The sequence below is a fragment of the Oncorhynchus nerka genome, linkage group LG28 (genome assembly GCF_034236695.1).
Source record: "Oncorhynchus nerka isolate Pitt River linkage group LG28, Oner_Uvic_2.0, whole genome shotgun sequence".
NCBI classification, from domain to species: domain Eukaryota; kingdom Metazoa; phylum Chordata; class Actinopteri; order Salmoniformes; family Salmonidae; genus Oncorhynchus; species Oncorhynchus nerka.
Genome location: NC_088423.1, coordinates 3,430,567 through 3,445,155, shown reverse-complemented (window position 1 = coordinate 3,445,155; position 14,589 = coordinate 3,430,567). Strand labels below are relative to the sequence as shown.

The window sequence follows — 14,589 nt, the reverse complement described above, 5'->3', positions numbered from 1 at the left end:
TCAGGAGACCATCCGCCACCTCATCAGGAGCATGCCCAGGCGTTGTTGGGAAGTCATACAGGCACGTGGAGGCCACACACACCACAGCCTCATTTTGACTTGTTTTAAGGACATTACATCAAAGTTGGATCAGCCTGTAGTGTGGTTTTCCACTAATTTTGAGTGTGACTCCAAATCCAGACCACCATGGGTTGATAAATTTGATTTCCATTGATAATGTGTGATTTTGTTGTCAGCACATTCAACTATGTAAAGAAAAAAGTATTTAATAAGAATATTTAATTCATTCAGATCTAGGATGTGTTATTTTAGTGTTCCCTTTATTTTTTTGAGCAGGGTATATATAGCGCGAGTCCGTTAGGGAAAGTATGTGGTGAGGACAAACACGGTCCTTTAGCTCACATACTAGTGGAGAGAGTGAGATGGATAGCCTAACCTAGGCCTCCCCAGTGGTGCAGCGGTCTAAGGTACTGCATCTACAGACCCGGGTTTGATCCCGGGATGTATCACAACAGGCCATGATCGGGAGTCCCATTGGTCGGTGCACAATTGGCCCAGCGTCGTCGCGCTCTAGCGACTCCTTGTGGCAGGCCGGGCACTTGCAGGCTGACATCGGTTGGCGTTTCCTCCGACGCATTGGTGCGGCTGGCCTCCGGGTTAAGTGGGTGTTAAGAAGTGCGGTTTGGAGGGTCACGTTTCGGAGGATGCACGACTCGACCTTCGCCTCCCGAGCCAGTTAGGGAGTTGCAGCGATGAGACAAGATCGAAATTGGGGAGAAAAGGGGGGCAGACAACAGGGGCAGACAACAGATTTTTACCTTGTCAGCTCGGAAGGCACTATACTGTTGAACGCTGAGCTGTAGTCTGAACAGCATTCTCACGTAGGTGTTCCTTTTGTCCAGGTGGGAAAGGGCAGTGTTGAGTGCAATAGAGATTACGTCATCTGTGGATCTTTTAGGGCAGTATGCAAGTTGGAGTGGGTCCAGGGTGTCTGGGATGATGGTGTTGATGTGGGGCGGCAGGGTAGCCTAGTGGTTAGAGCGTTGGACTAGTAACCGGGAGGTTGCAAGTTCAAACCCCCGAGCTGACAAGGTACAAATCTGTCGTTCTGCCCCTGAACAGGCAGTTAACCCACTGTTCCTAGGCCGTCATTGAAAATAAGAATTTGTTCTTAACTGACTTGCCTAGTTAAATAAAGGTAAAATAAAATAAATAAAATGTGAGCCATGACCAGCATTTCAAAGCAATTCATGGCTACAGATGAGTGTTTTACGGGGTAATAGTCATTTAGACAGGTTACCTTGGCGTTCTTGGGCACAGGGACTATGGTGGTCTGCTTGAAACATGTACATATTACAGACTGGGTCAGGGAGAGGTTGAAAATGTCAGCGAAGACACTTGCCAGCTCTGGCCTTCCAAAGTACAACTCAGACTATCAGTGTTCAGCGATGGCTCTCTCTTAAGGGTCATGTGATTTAGAGTTCAGTCAGTCTGTGTGCAAACATTGCCCCAGCTAACACAGGGCTACGTGGCAGAACACTCACAAGCTGCAGAATCATGTATTAAAAGGGTAGTACTACGCAACTTTCGGAACAAATTAAAATGCATGTGCTCATTCCAGAAGATGTGGGAGAAACATGTGGAGAATTTCAGCAACGCTTGTTAATACTAGTCTATTCAAATCAATGACGTAACAGAATAATTATTTCATCTAGAAACCCTCTCGTCTCAGCTTTTTTCTTGACATAGATTGCAATGTAATAACTTGACACCAATGTAATAATTTGACACCAATGTGAGTCGTTGTGCATTCTTTGAACATAGGCCTACACCATTATAAACTTGGTTAAGCTATGAAAGAAACTGGATTTTTGGTGCAACTAGCACAAAAATATTACGATATTGTCAATATTATACAGTACAATATCACGGTATGTAACTGTATCAATTTTTCCTCCACTACTAATAAAGTCACACTAGTCTTAAATAGACAGGATCAGAGAAGCTTTCAGAAGGTACACAACGTCTGGTCCGTGGCTCTGAGCAGTGTGTGTGTGTGTGTTAGGAGATGAAATATGTGAGCAGCTGCAGTCATTAAAAGCAGTAACCTCCAAACAAAGGCCAGATCATATCAGCAGACAGACAAGAGCCTTGATGGGTTGATAGAGGAGGCAGCGGCAACAGACAAATTGGCTGCTTCAGTGGGATAAACCAGAAACCACCAGATATGGCCAGAGAGGAGCAGGAGAAGAGGAGAGCTTACTAACCCAAAGGGGACAACTCTCAGAGAAGACAAGAAGGAGATATGGTCCTGACATGAATCAGGAAGACTAAAATAAAGAACCAAGACAGCACACCGCTGTTGTTTTTCTGCTCTTCTTTCACTTCCTTTAAAGCTGCAATATGTAACTTTTTGGGCTGACTGACCAAATTCACATAGAAATGTGAGTTAGACAGTAGATCTGTCTCTCTCATTGAAAGCAAGTCTAAGAAGCGTTAGATCTGTTCTATACTTCCCGTTCTTAGTTTTGTTTGTGTCATACTTTCAGTTTTGTACACCAGCTTCAAAAAGCTTAAAATACAATATTTTTGGTTATTTAAAAGATACTTCACAGCAGATTAGATACAAGGGACAATGATTCTCTATACTTCTTTTGTCACAAACTAAAATTTGGCGAACTATTATAATTTTGCGACCAGGAAATAGCGGTGCGATTTCCACATACCTTTAAATCACACAGCCTGAGTTGAATACAGGTTGAATTGTTACACTTTTTCATGCAACACTGAGGTGGTGTCTACACTTGACACTTACATGGGACTTCTGCTATCCTAATACAAAGATCACATTGAAAATACGGGTCTAGACGCACAAGTCGCTTTATGGTCCGATTGTGTTCAGATCTGGCTGACACGTCAGGGGGTAGTCAGGGATGCATCCGTGTGCGGATTTCTCCTCAGTCTGAACGCAATCAGGCTACCAAAAGCACATACAGTGGGTGAAATCATCAGCACTTTTCCCACAATTCTCCAGAGGCATAATAATGTTGGAGGAAATTCATTCCCAGCGTGTGAGGAACGTGTGTGCTGGCCTCAAATGCTAGCAAGCTAACTAATATTTAGAAATCCAAGAGTTAAGCTAACCCATTTGCAATCCCTTTAACATTGCCTGCTCGTTTGCGGACTGGCCAATTCCATTTGAATACAGCCCGGGAAAAGGTCATCTGGACACACTGTGGACACATTTACATGCAGTTGCAGATGCATGACGCACTGGGAATTCCATGATCAAAACTCTAAGATCAGAATACTAAAACTACATGAACGGTTAAGTCTAGATGGCCTGAGAAACAGTAAACAGAGTGGTGAACATCTTGCTACTGTGTCTGTCCATGAAAACCAGTCATCTGTGCCTTCATGTGATTGAGTGTGTCTTAGTAATCTTTCTTCCACTGAAGACTAATTGATGTGTATAAACAGTTGAATTCAGAAGTTTACATATACCTTAACCAAATACATTTAAACTCAGTTTCACAATTCCTGACATTTAATCCTAGTAAAAAAGCTCCACAATGAAATAGGGTGGGGGCTGTGCTTTGACAAAGTGGGTGGGGTTATATCCTTCCTGTTTGGCCCTGTCCGGGGGTGTCATCGGATGGGGCCACAGTGTCTCCCGACCCCTCCTGTCTCAGCCTCCAGTATTTATGCTGCAGTAGTTTATGTGTCGGGGGGCTAGGGTCAGTTTGTTATATCTGGAGTACTTCTCCTGTCCTATTCGGTGTCCTGTGTGAATTTAAATGTGCTCTCTCTAATTCTCTCTTTCTTGCTCTCTCTCGGGAGGACCTGAGCCCTAGGACCATGCCTCAGGACTACCTGGCATGATGACTCCTTGCTGTCCCCAGTCCACCTGGCCGTGCTACTGCTCCAGTTTCAACTGTTCTGCCTGTGATTATTATTATTGGACCATGCTGGTCATTTATGAACATTTGAACATCTTGGCCATGTTCTGTTATAATCTCCACCCGGCACAGCCAGAAGAGGACTGGCCACCCCACATAGCCTGGTTCCTCTCTAGGTTTCTTCCTAGGTTTTGGCCTTTCTAGGGAGTTTTTCCTAGCCACCGTGCTTCTACACCTGCATTGTTTGCTGTTTGGGGTTTTAGGCTGGGTTTCTGTACAGCACTTTGAGATATCAGCTGATGTACGAAGGGCTATATAAATTTGATTTGATTAGCACTTTTCGCACCAAAGTACGTTCGTCTCTAGGAGACAGAACGGGTCACTATTGTAAAGTGGCTGTTCCACTGGATGTCATAAGGTGAAAGCACCAATTTGTAAGTCGCTCTGGATAAGAGCGTCTGCTAAATGACTTAAATGTAAATGTAAAATGTCGCCTTCCTGAGCGGTATGACGGCTGCGTGGTCCCATTTTGTTTATACATGCGTACTATTGTTTGTACAGATGAACATGGTACCTTCAGGCGTTTGGTAATTACTCCCAAGGATGAACCAGACTTGTGGAGGTCCACTATTTTTTTTCTGGAGTCTTGCCTGATTTCTTTTGAATTTCCCATGATGTCAAGCAAAGATGCACTGAGTTCGAAGGTAGGCCTTGAAATACATCCACAGGTACACCTCCAATTGACTCAAATTATGTCAATTGACTTTAGAAGCTTCTGATAGGATATCTTTAGTGTATGTAAACTTCTGACTAGAGGTTGACTGATTAATCGGAATGGCAGAGTAATTAGGGCCTATTTCAAGTATTCATAACAATCGGTAATCAGCATTTTTTGGACAACGATTGTGGCCGATTACATTGCACTCCACGAGGAGACTGCGTGGCAGGCTCTACCTGTTACGCGAGTGCAGCAAGAAGCCAAGGTAAGTTGCTAGCTACCATTAAAGTTACCTTATAAAAAACAATCAATCTTAAAATAATCACTAGTTAACCCTTTAGCCAGGGAGTCATGCTGAGACCATCAATAAATCAATTACTCTACGTCCTATATGCACATCAATTACTCTACGTCCTATATGCACATCAATTACTCTACGTCCTATATGCACACCAATTACTCTACGTCCTATATGCACACCCATTACTCTACGTCCTATATGCACACCCATTACTCTACGTCCTATATGCACACCCATTACTCTACGTCCTATATGCACACCCATTACTCTACGTCCTATATGCACACCCATTACTCTACATCCTATATGCACACCCATTACTCTACATCCTATATGCACACCCATTACTCTACGTCTACAGTTGAAGTCGGAAGTTTGCATACACTTAGGATGGAGCCATTAAAACTAATTTTTTTAACCACTCCACAAATTTCTGGTTAACAAAAAAAATAGTTTTGGCAAGTCGGTTAGGACATCTACTTTGTGCATTCCAACAATTGTCTACAGACAGACTATTTCACTTATAATTCACTGTATCACAATTCCAGTGGGTCAGAAGTAGAGGTCGACCGATTATGATTTTTCAACGCAGATACCGGTTATTGGAGGACCAAAAAAAGCCGATACCGATTAATTGGACAAAATAATTGTTTTTATTAATAAATTTGTAATGACAATTACAACAATACCATTTGTATTTCATATACCTTTGACTATTGGATGTTCGTAGGCACTAGTATTGCCAGTGTAACAGTATAGCTTCCGTCCCTCTCCTCGCCCCTACCTGGGCTCGAACCAGGAGCACATTGACAACAGCCACCCTCGAAGCATCGTTACCCATTGCTCCACAAAAGCTACGGCCCTTGCAGAGCAAGGGGAACAACTACTTCAAGGTCTCAGAGCGAGTGACGTCACCGATTTGAAACGCTATTAGCACGCACCCCGCTAACTAGCTAGCCATTTCACATTGGTTACACCAGCCTAATCTCGGGAGTTGATAGGCTTGAAGTCATAAACAGCTCAATGCTTGAAGCACAGCAAAGAGCTGCTGGCAAATGCACGAAAGTGCTTTTTGAATGAATGCTTACGAGCCTGCTGCTGCCTAGCACCGCTCAGTTAGACTTCTGTATCAAATTATAGACTTAATTATAACATAAGACACAGAAATGCGAGCCCTAGGTCATTAATATGGTCAAATCCGGGAACTATCATTTCGAAAACAAAAGGTTATAATTCTTTCAGTGAAATACGGAACCGTTCCGTATTTTATCAAACGGGTGGCATCCCTAAGTCTAAATATTGCTGTTACATTGCACAGCCTTCAATGTTAAGTAGCGTCCCACCTGGCCAACATCCGGTGAAATTGCAGAGCAATTGCAGAAAGTCAGAAATAGCGGTATAATAAATGCCTTACCTTTGATCTTCTTCTGTTGGCACTCCAAAAGGCCTCAGTTACATCACAAATTGTCCTTTTGTTCGACAATGTCCTTCTTTATATCCATAAAAACTCAGTTTAGCTGGCGCGGTTCATTCAATAGTCCACCGGTTTCCCTCCTTCAAAATGAATCCCAAACGTTACCAATAAACTTATCCAAACAAGTCAAACAATGTTTATAATCAAACCTCAGGTACCCTAATACGTAAATTAACTATCAAATTTAAGACTGACAATAGTATGTTCATTACCTGGAGATAAATAACAAAGAATGCACTTTCACCCACGCGCATGGAAACACTACAGCCAAAATGGGAGCCACTTAGAAAAACTACAACCTCTAGCTCCATTTTCCCAAAAACCAGCCTGAAACTCTTTCTAAAGACTGTTGGCATCTAGTGGAAGCCCTAGGAACTGCAATCTGGGAGGACTTCTCATAATAAACATGAAAGCCATTGGAAACGGTGGAAGGCTGAAATTATATATTTTTGGGATGGTTTGTCCTTGGGGTTTTGCCTGCCATGTCAGTTCTGTTATACTCAGACATCATTTTAACAGTGTTAGAAACTTTAGAGTGTTTTCTATCCAAATCTACCAATTATATGCATATCCCAGCTTCTGGGCCTGAATAACAGGCAGTTTACTCTGGGCACGCTTTTCATCCGGACGTGAAAATACTGCCCACTACCCAAGAGAGGTTAAAAGAAATGCATTTTAGCAGGCAATATTAACTAAATATGCAGGTTCAAAAATATATACTTGTGTATTGATTTTTTAAAAAGGCATTGATGTTTATGGCAAGGTCGACATTGGTGCAACGACAGTGCTTTTTTCGAGAAATCTTCACACGTTTGGAGAAGTAGGCTGTAGATTCGATGAGAAATTAACCGGCACCGCATCGATTAAATGCAACGCAGGAGAAGCTAGATAACTACACGTGGTTGATGATATTACTAGTTTAATTACAAAAATAAACCAACCAACCACGCATAGAGAACACAATGTTTGAAGGTCATTGTTAAATCACAGACCTTTTCAAGACTGGCTGTTGATCAGACTGGTACTTTAGTTAACTACATGAACGGCACAAAACTCACCCGTTTTTGTTCCTACAGGTAGTGTGTTTTCTAATTCTAACACCATCTCAAACCCCAAACGCTACTCCAGAATGTTCAGATAGGCCCAGTCGCTACACACATCATCAGACCACCAGTTATTTTCACACCTTGAGTGTTAATTGGGTATAAAGGGTGTTGAGTGCAGCACCTTAGCACACCGGAGTCAATAGAATAATAGGAGTGACAGAGGTTAGTTAACTATTTCGGTCTCCGTAACAGACTTCCAGACATGTCAACTTATTTAAGGACTGCTGCTAATCCTAATGGCCTCCATTAAACAGCCCCAGCTGAAACACAATCCCCTATACAGACCACTACTATAGTTCTGAAGAGGTATAGGCTAACCTTTCATCATTCTGGGTCGAAGTCCATCACACTGTGATAACATGGCATTGTTGTTAACGTAATAGGGAATGCTTTGTATTCACAGACTGGTAGGCCTTAAAGTAACAGACATACAAGCCTTATAAGTCCTTAACACTAATGCACGTGAAGAACATGCAATCTAACAGTATTTACTTCTTGGAAAGCGGAATAACTGGCATATTACCTTGTGAAACACATGTTTATGATGGAACTATCGCCTATAGGCAAGGCATGATGAATGTATTAAGAGTAACAAAGCACCTATAGCCTCCTACATGTCTCAGAACCATTAGTGTTCCATTCCCTAGTCTCCAGAGTGAGATGGATAATGTCAGTCTGGTACACTTCAACATGTCCCAGAAGACAAGGACAGAATATTCACCAAAATGGTTAGTGTGTTGTTGTCAACATAGTGCTGAGTGCAAATAAAGGGGTGAGGGGGGGATTTCGATTCTAGAATCTAATGCCAGCGATTGAAATAACCTTATTATGTTGAGCAGCCAAGATGATCAACAACACATACACCCCTACACGCACGCACACACACACTTGTGACAATCTTTCCACCACGTGCCTGTGCTGAGAGATAGCCATTACATAGCAGGGTTAGCAGCAGCATTACTAGGGTTATGGGCAGGGCATATTTATAGTCATGAATGCCATGAAAGAGAGAACGTCTCAAACTACTTCAGGCAGCTAAGATACTTACCCGTCTGACTGCAGCCCTCCTCTAGAAGTATGTATACTTGTGCACATTATGGTACATACATTTTTTTCCCTTGCAAACGCACAGGGTAGAAACATTTTTAACAGCATATGGTTCAAAGAAAACCAATCATGTACAGTGTGCTCACACACAAACACACGATGGGCCTGAATTCCTGGCAGTAAACTAATGACAGGTTGATCACTTCTGTTTCCCTACTTTTGTCTCAGGCCTGTTTATCTGTGGCACATTTGTCAGCAAACAGCATCTGTTTGACAAAACAGGAACACTGCCCCTCCCCACCCTAATCTCACACACGCACTTGCCTGCGTAACAAGACAACTACAGTAGGCAACACGTTTCAATCCAAATCATCATCCTGTTTTGTAAGAGAAAGGGACACGAATCCTTATGGGAATCCTTATGTACATATTCTTTATCCCCTTACACTGTGTATAAGACAGTAGTTTTGGAATTGTTAGTTAGATTACTTGTTGGTTATTACTGCATTGTTGGAACTAGAGGCACAAGCATTTCGCTACACTCGCATTAACATCTGCTAAACATGTGTATGTGACAAATAAAATTTGATTTGATTTGATTATTATTGTATGTTATCACACCAACTGCCACACCTAATGGAGAACAAAAAATTTTGAATTGGCCACCAACAGTCAGACAATCTTGTGATAATCCATTACCTCATGGATTTAGTGTAGCAGTCATTCTCAGAAAACAGGCAGCTAACCCACTGTTCCTAGGCCGTCATTGAAAATAAGAATTTGTTCTTAACCTGTTACTCCTACCCCCTACTTTTTCGAACATTCTGTTAAAAATCGCGCAACATTTCAGCGCCCTGCTACTCATGCCAGGAATATAGTATATGCATATGATTAGTATGTGTGGATAGAAAACACTCAGACGTTTATAAAACTGGTTAAATCACGGCTGTGACTATAACAGAACGTGCGTTTCACCGAAAAGTGCAGGAAAATCTGATCACTGAAAATTGAAAAATATATCCATGCGCCACTTCAACCGATTGATAAAGGTGAACCACATTAAATGGGGCCGAGGTTGCAATACCTACAGCTTCCACACGATGTCAACAGTCTTGTCATTTGCCTAGGCTTTGTTTCTTGGTCAAACGAACAAGAGACAGCCCATTTCTTCAGGTCTCCGACCGGATATTTTGGTTGAGATTTACCCGGACATTATTTCCAGACGTACAGCTATAGAATATATATCGCCTCGTGATCAATTTGATCGCTTATTAACGTTTACTAATACCTAAAGTTGCATTACAAAAGTATTTTGAAGTGTTTTGTGAAAGTTTACCGTCTACTTTTTTTATTTAAAAAAATGACGTCGCGTTATAAAACTGTTTTTTTCCTTGATTACAGTCTTCATAGATTGATATCTAGGCTATATATGGACCGATTTAAACGAAAAAAAGACCCAATAGTGATGTTTATGGGACATCTAGGAGTGCCAACAAAGAAGATGGTCAAAGGTAATGAATGTTTTATATTTTATTTGTGCGTTTTGTGTAGCGCCGACTATGCTAATTATTTTGTTTACGTCCCCTGCGGGTCTTTTGGGGTGTTACATGCTATCAGATAATAGCTTCTCATGCTTTCGCCGAAAAGCATTTTAAAAATCTGACTTGTTGCCTGGATTCACAACGAGTGTAGCTTTAATTCACTACCCTGCATATGTATTTTAATGAACGTTTGAGTTTTAACTAGTACTATTAGCATTTAGCGTAGCGCATTTGCATTTCCAGATGGGACGCCTGCTTGTCAGGTAGGAGCAAGAGGTTAACTGACTTGCCTAGTTAAATAAAAGGTCAAATAAAATAAATAATCTCAAGAATCAACTTTCACAAAATGCCCTCTGGAATCTCTTGAGATTAGGATATGTACTTATCTATTTCATAAATATTATGTTTTGCGGTCAGATATTACGCATTTTAAAAACATTCCAAATATCATTACCATAAATCCCGAAAAGTTACAAATTAATATTTATATTTTTTTTATAAACAACGCTACCCTAATGAAAAGGCCTGGGTCAAACATAATGCCGAAAACAAAAAAAATATTTCAAATGAAGTTATCAATAATAATATAATTTTAATAATCTGACACCCAAGGGGGTGTTTGAGAATATAACTTCATTCTGAAGGCATATAAGCAAATAAATTAACTTAACTTGTGCTCATCTAAGGACTACTCATTTAGATGATGGGTAAATAAAACGTTATTTAAAAACTGACAAGTTTTTACAGGAACTTGAAAGTGTTACGTAATAAGACATGTCCACAGACACAGTGTTAGTGCGTACTCCATACTATAACTTTGGGGTGAAAACGTACCATTTAAAATATGGCACTTGCCCAAAAATGTGACATCTTAGTCCTCAGAATGATGGTTGATTTTTGCTGTTAAATCATAGTTTTATAACTCAATTTGCTACAGACATTTTAAAACTGGTTTCATCAACCGTTGAGGTCAAGCACAAGGCAGTGCCCACCTCACAAATTCAGAGTCCCCCTGTCGAAATAAAGGAAACACTTCAGGAAATGAGGGATACAAAGTGTATTGGAAGCAGGTGCTTCCACACAGGTGTGGTTCCTGGGTTAATTAAGCAATTAACATCCCACCATGCTTAGGTTCATGTATAAAAATGCCCAGTTGGCCATTATTCTGGCTACCATGGTAGACAAGATCTCAGTGACTTTGAAATAGTGGTCTCAAAGGAGCATAGGGGGTTTAAAGTGTGTGTGTCTAAGTGTCTCAATCACCAGATCTCAACTCAATTGAACACTTAAGGTTGTTTCTTTTTTAGCTGACACGGCTAATTGAGTGACTGATAAGAAAATAAATACTGATAACCAAATATAGAAATATAACTCTCAACAATAAGGTGAGACCCCGACTAAGTTCCCAAAAAATGTGTGGGTAGCAAAATTCCAGGATATTTCAATAAATTCCCAGAATTCCTGGTTGGAGGATTACAGAATTTGTTTTAAGTTCCCGCAGCCCCAGTGTATATATTATTATATTATTTTTTATTTTATTTTTGGGGGGGGGGGGCAGTTGCCCATCCCTGATCTATGCCAAGGCGCATTGAAGATGTGCTGGATGCTCGTGGTGGCCCAATGCCCTATTAATTGGAATGATCCACCCAAAACCACTCATTCCTATAATTTACCATGTTATATAACACTAATACGTGAGAATAATAGTTTTTGTTAACAAATCATTCATTTTATAGTTTTAATAAGGTTGGTAGCAACATGTGAAAATTGTTGTGGAAATCTGTTGCAGCTCAAGTCAACTACAAAACCCACAATACAATGGCTGTAAAAATCCGGTAAACAAATTCAGGAGTCTACAATTTCACCATGTTCAACCTGCAGATCAATGTGTGGAGTGTGGAATCTGACATTCACAACAGTACCATGCAATGCACCCTAGACTGAAAAGGTGGCACCTCTTAAATTACACATATCTTGACGTAGGAATATCGCAAAAATATTTACATCCGACATGCATGATATATGTTTTTGCTAGAAGTCACATTCTGATTAACTTCCAGTGTAATGAGAGCGGCTTTATCGCAAAGCTAAGTCATACCGGCTGAATTTCTACCTGCTTTAATGGAAATCGATAGAACATTGCTTAGAGATGCACAAAAACAACAGTCCAAATCTTTCCTTTAAGACACCACGTTGGTGTTCCCTTTATTTTGGCAGTTACATGTAGCTACTCCAAAGGCAATTTGACACTAAACCCATTGAATGTCTTGGGATGTGCTGATATGTTCCAATATATGAGGGTCTTCTTCAGAGTTGCTGTGGTGACTTCTTCCATCATCAGTGAGCTGTGTCGCTGTCCCATAATGCATTGTCAAAGACCACGCTCCATTTCAACTGACAAAATTGCAACGTGGGACAATCTGCATGTGAGTGATTGAAGATTTGACTCAACGTCCATACAGATATATATTGCATTGAGTGCAGGCCAACTCATGGGACATTAGAGGAGGTTGAGCGGAAGAAATTAAAGGTTAGCAACCAATCTTTCGCTTGATCAGCTCTTCGATATCCCCTGGACCACGTGTCACGGGAAAATTCACTCAATGAGGAATCAATAACAGAGAAATAATCCACTCATCATTTTCACACACAAAAAAAAAAAGTTATCAAAGCGACTATCGCCGTTTGATAGACCGACAACACCGCAAATGGGCTACAGAGTCAGACATGGTAACACTGCAACTGTCGTCCAACAAAATTGTCCTACATTTTCTCCTCAAATGAAAAAGCGTTATTGCTAAGGTTTAAAATACTATTTCAGATTACTTTAAAAAATCTCCATGCTGCAAATTACACAGATGGCATGACCTCATTTAATACATGAATAAAGTTCAGGCAGTTATCGATGTGGTGTCTGACAAATGGTTGAACTTGCAGGCAGACTCGTGTCATGACTCATGGCAATCTAACGTCGAATGAAACCGGGGAGTAAACATAACACATTCAAGAAACGACAACGATACGTGTTCATCGAATGACTGCATGCGAAAACTTGCCATTTGATATGACCCTTAAAACTGTTAGGAAAGTAGCGAAGCTACTTCCACCGTCGCTACACATTGTTGCAATTGATATATACGTCTGTAAATGTGTTTAATGCATGCTCAAATCGGAATAAAAACATTGGACGGTCAATTGTATCTTGTTGGCTACTGCTCGGTCACAAAATTAGTTCGCTACAAGTTAGCTCGATAGCTAATGCCACATGGACGACAAGACGCCAAAACAACTTCTCAGCACAAGGCTCTAGCTCTAGTACAGTATATATTGTGGAGTTGAGCAACTCAAGTAAAAACATATTAAAACGCATACTAAATCATTGAAACGTTTCCATGGAACATTGTTTATGTAGCTTACCATAACGCAAAGCTAGAGTTCGGATAACAAATGGGGGAAGTAACGTTACATGTTTGTCCGCTATAGAACTGCCATGCTGCCATGTTACTGCTCTCATTTACTTCGCGCTGCCTTTCACCGGCCATGGAAAACACAACGCATTCCGTTATATCTCACACCATGAAATGAAATAAGCATATATTTTCAACTACTTACAATCATGCACGCGGTTCCTGTAAAATAGCAGTATGGCTGGAATCGTGTGTTCAGGTGTCTGTCTCAGTTTCTCAGTGTCGGAGATCACATCCGCAGCTGCTTCCTCATACACGCAACGCGCAGATCACGCCGCACAGCAACGCTACCAAACCCCTCTCCGTCGCCAAGGCAACAAACCCACTTCAGCCAATCATAACCCCTCCCTTCCATACCCTCTGGCATCTGGCCGCAGCTCGGAAGAACAGCGTTGATTTGTGCACGCGATCGCCGCTACACAATTTGTATTTATTTTTTATTCACAGGAGTTCATTATGTAGCCTAACTAGAATATGGCGTATTGTAAACGCAATTAGATTGAACAAGCGCACAGTACCATTGTTTATGTCTCCAAATAATACAGTTAATTCCAACTGTTAGAATAAACTGCACAGCATTTGGTAGTGAAAGTGGGGATTAAAAAGGAAAGAAAAGGCATCTGCTTCACTTTGGCGGGGGACTCCACCCAGAGGCCTCATGCCCATAGGGGAAACAGGGGCATGTGCCCCTTCAGAATTTTCATTTTTTTAAAATGTTTTTTCTGTAATATGACTAGACACCTTGACATTTTATGAAGTTAGCTCAGATAGGTTCCCAACATCATAACTAGCTACCAAGAAGCCTTTTCAGGCTGTCAATCAAGTTAGAGTAGTTAACTTTTCTAACTATCTTAGCTGACATGCCTGTTGGCCAGGTTTGTAGACTTCAGAAAAGCAAGCAATAACTAAATGTACTGAATAAGACTCACATTCCTTTTAATCTTTTACCCAAATTTGAGCAGAGAAACATATTTTGCTTCTCTAAAAAAAGAAGCAGGAGGAACGGACAGTTGAAGAGGTATGCTTAGATATGCAG

General features: G+C 41.0%; 1 protein-coding gene across 1 annotated transcript in view; it reads right to left on the bottom strand.

The window, feature by feature from the left end:
• The window catches only part of LOC115112838 (forkhead box protein N2-like), a 46,313-nt gene extending 32,464 nt beyond the window's left edge, over positions 1-13,849 (bottom strand). The window contains exon 1 of the mRNA XM_029639835.2: positions 13,699-13,849. The gene's annotated coding sequence lies outside the window, so the exon portion shown is untranslated. The remainder of the gene's footprint in view (positions 1-13,698) is intronic.
• Between the last annotated feature and the right edge of the window lie 740 nt (positions 13,850-14,589).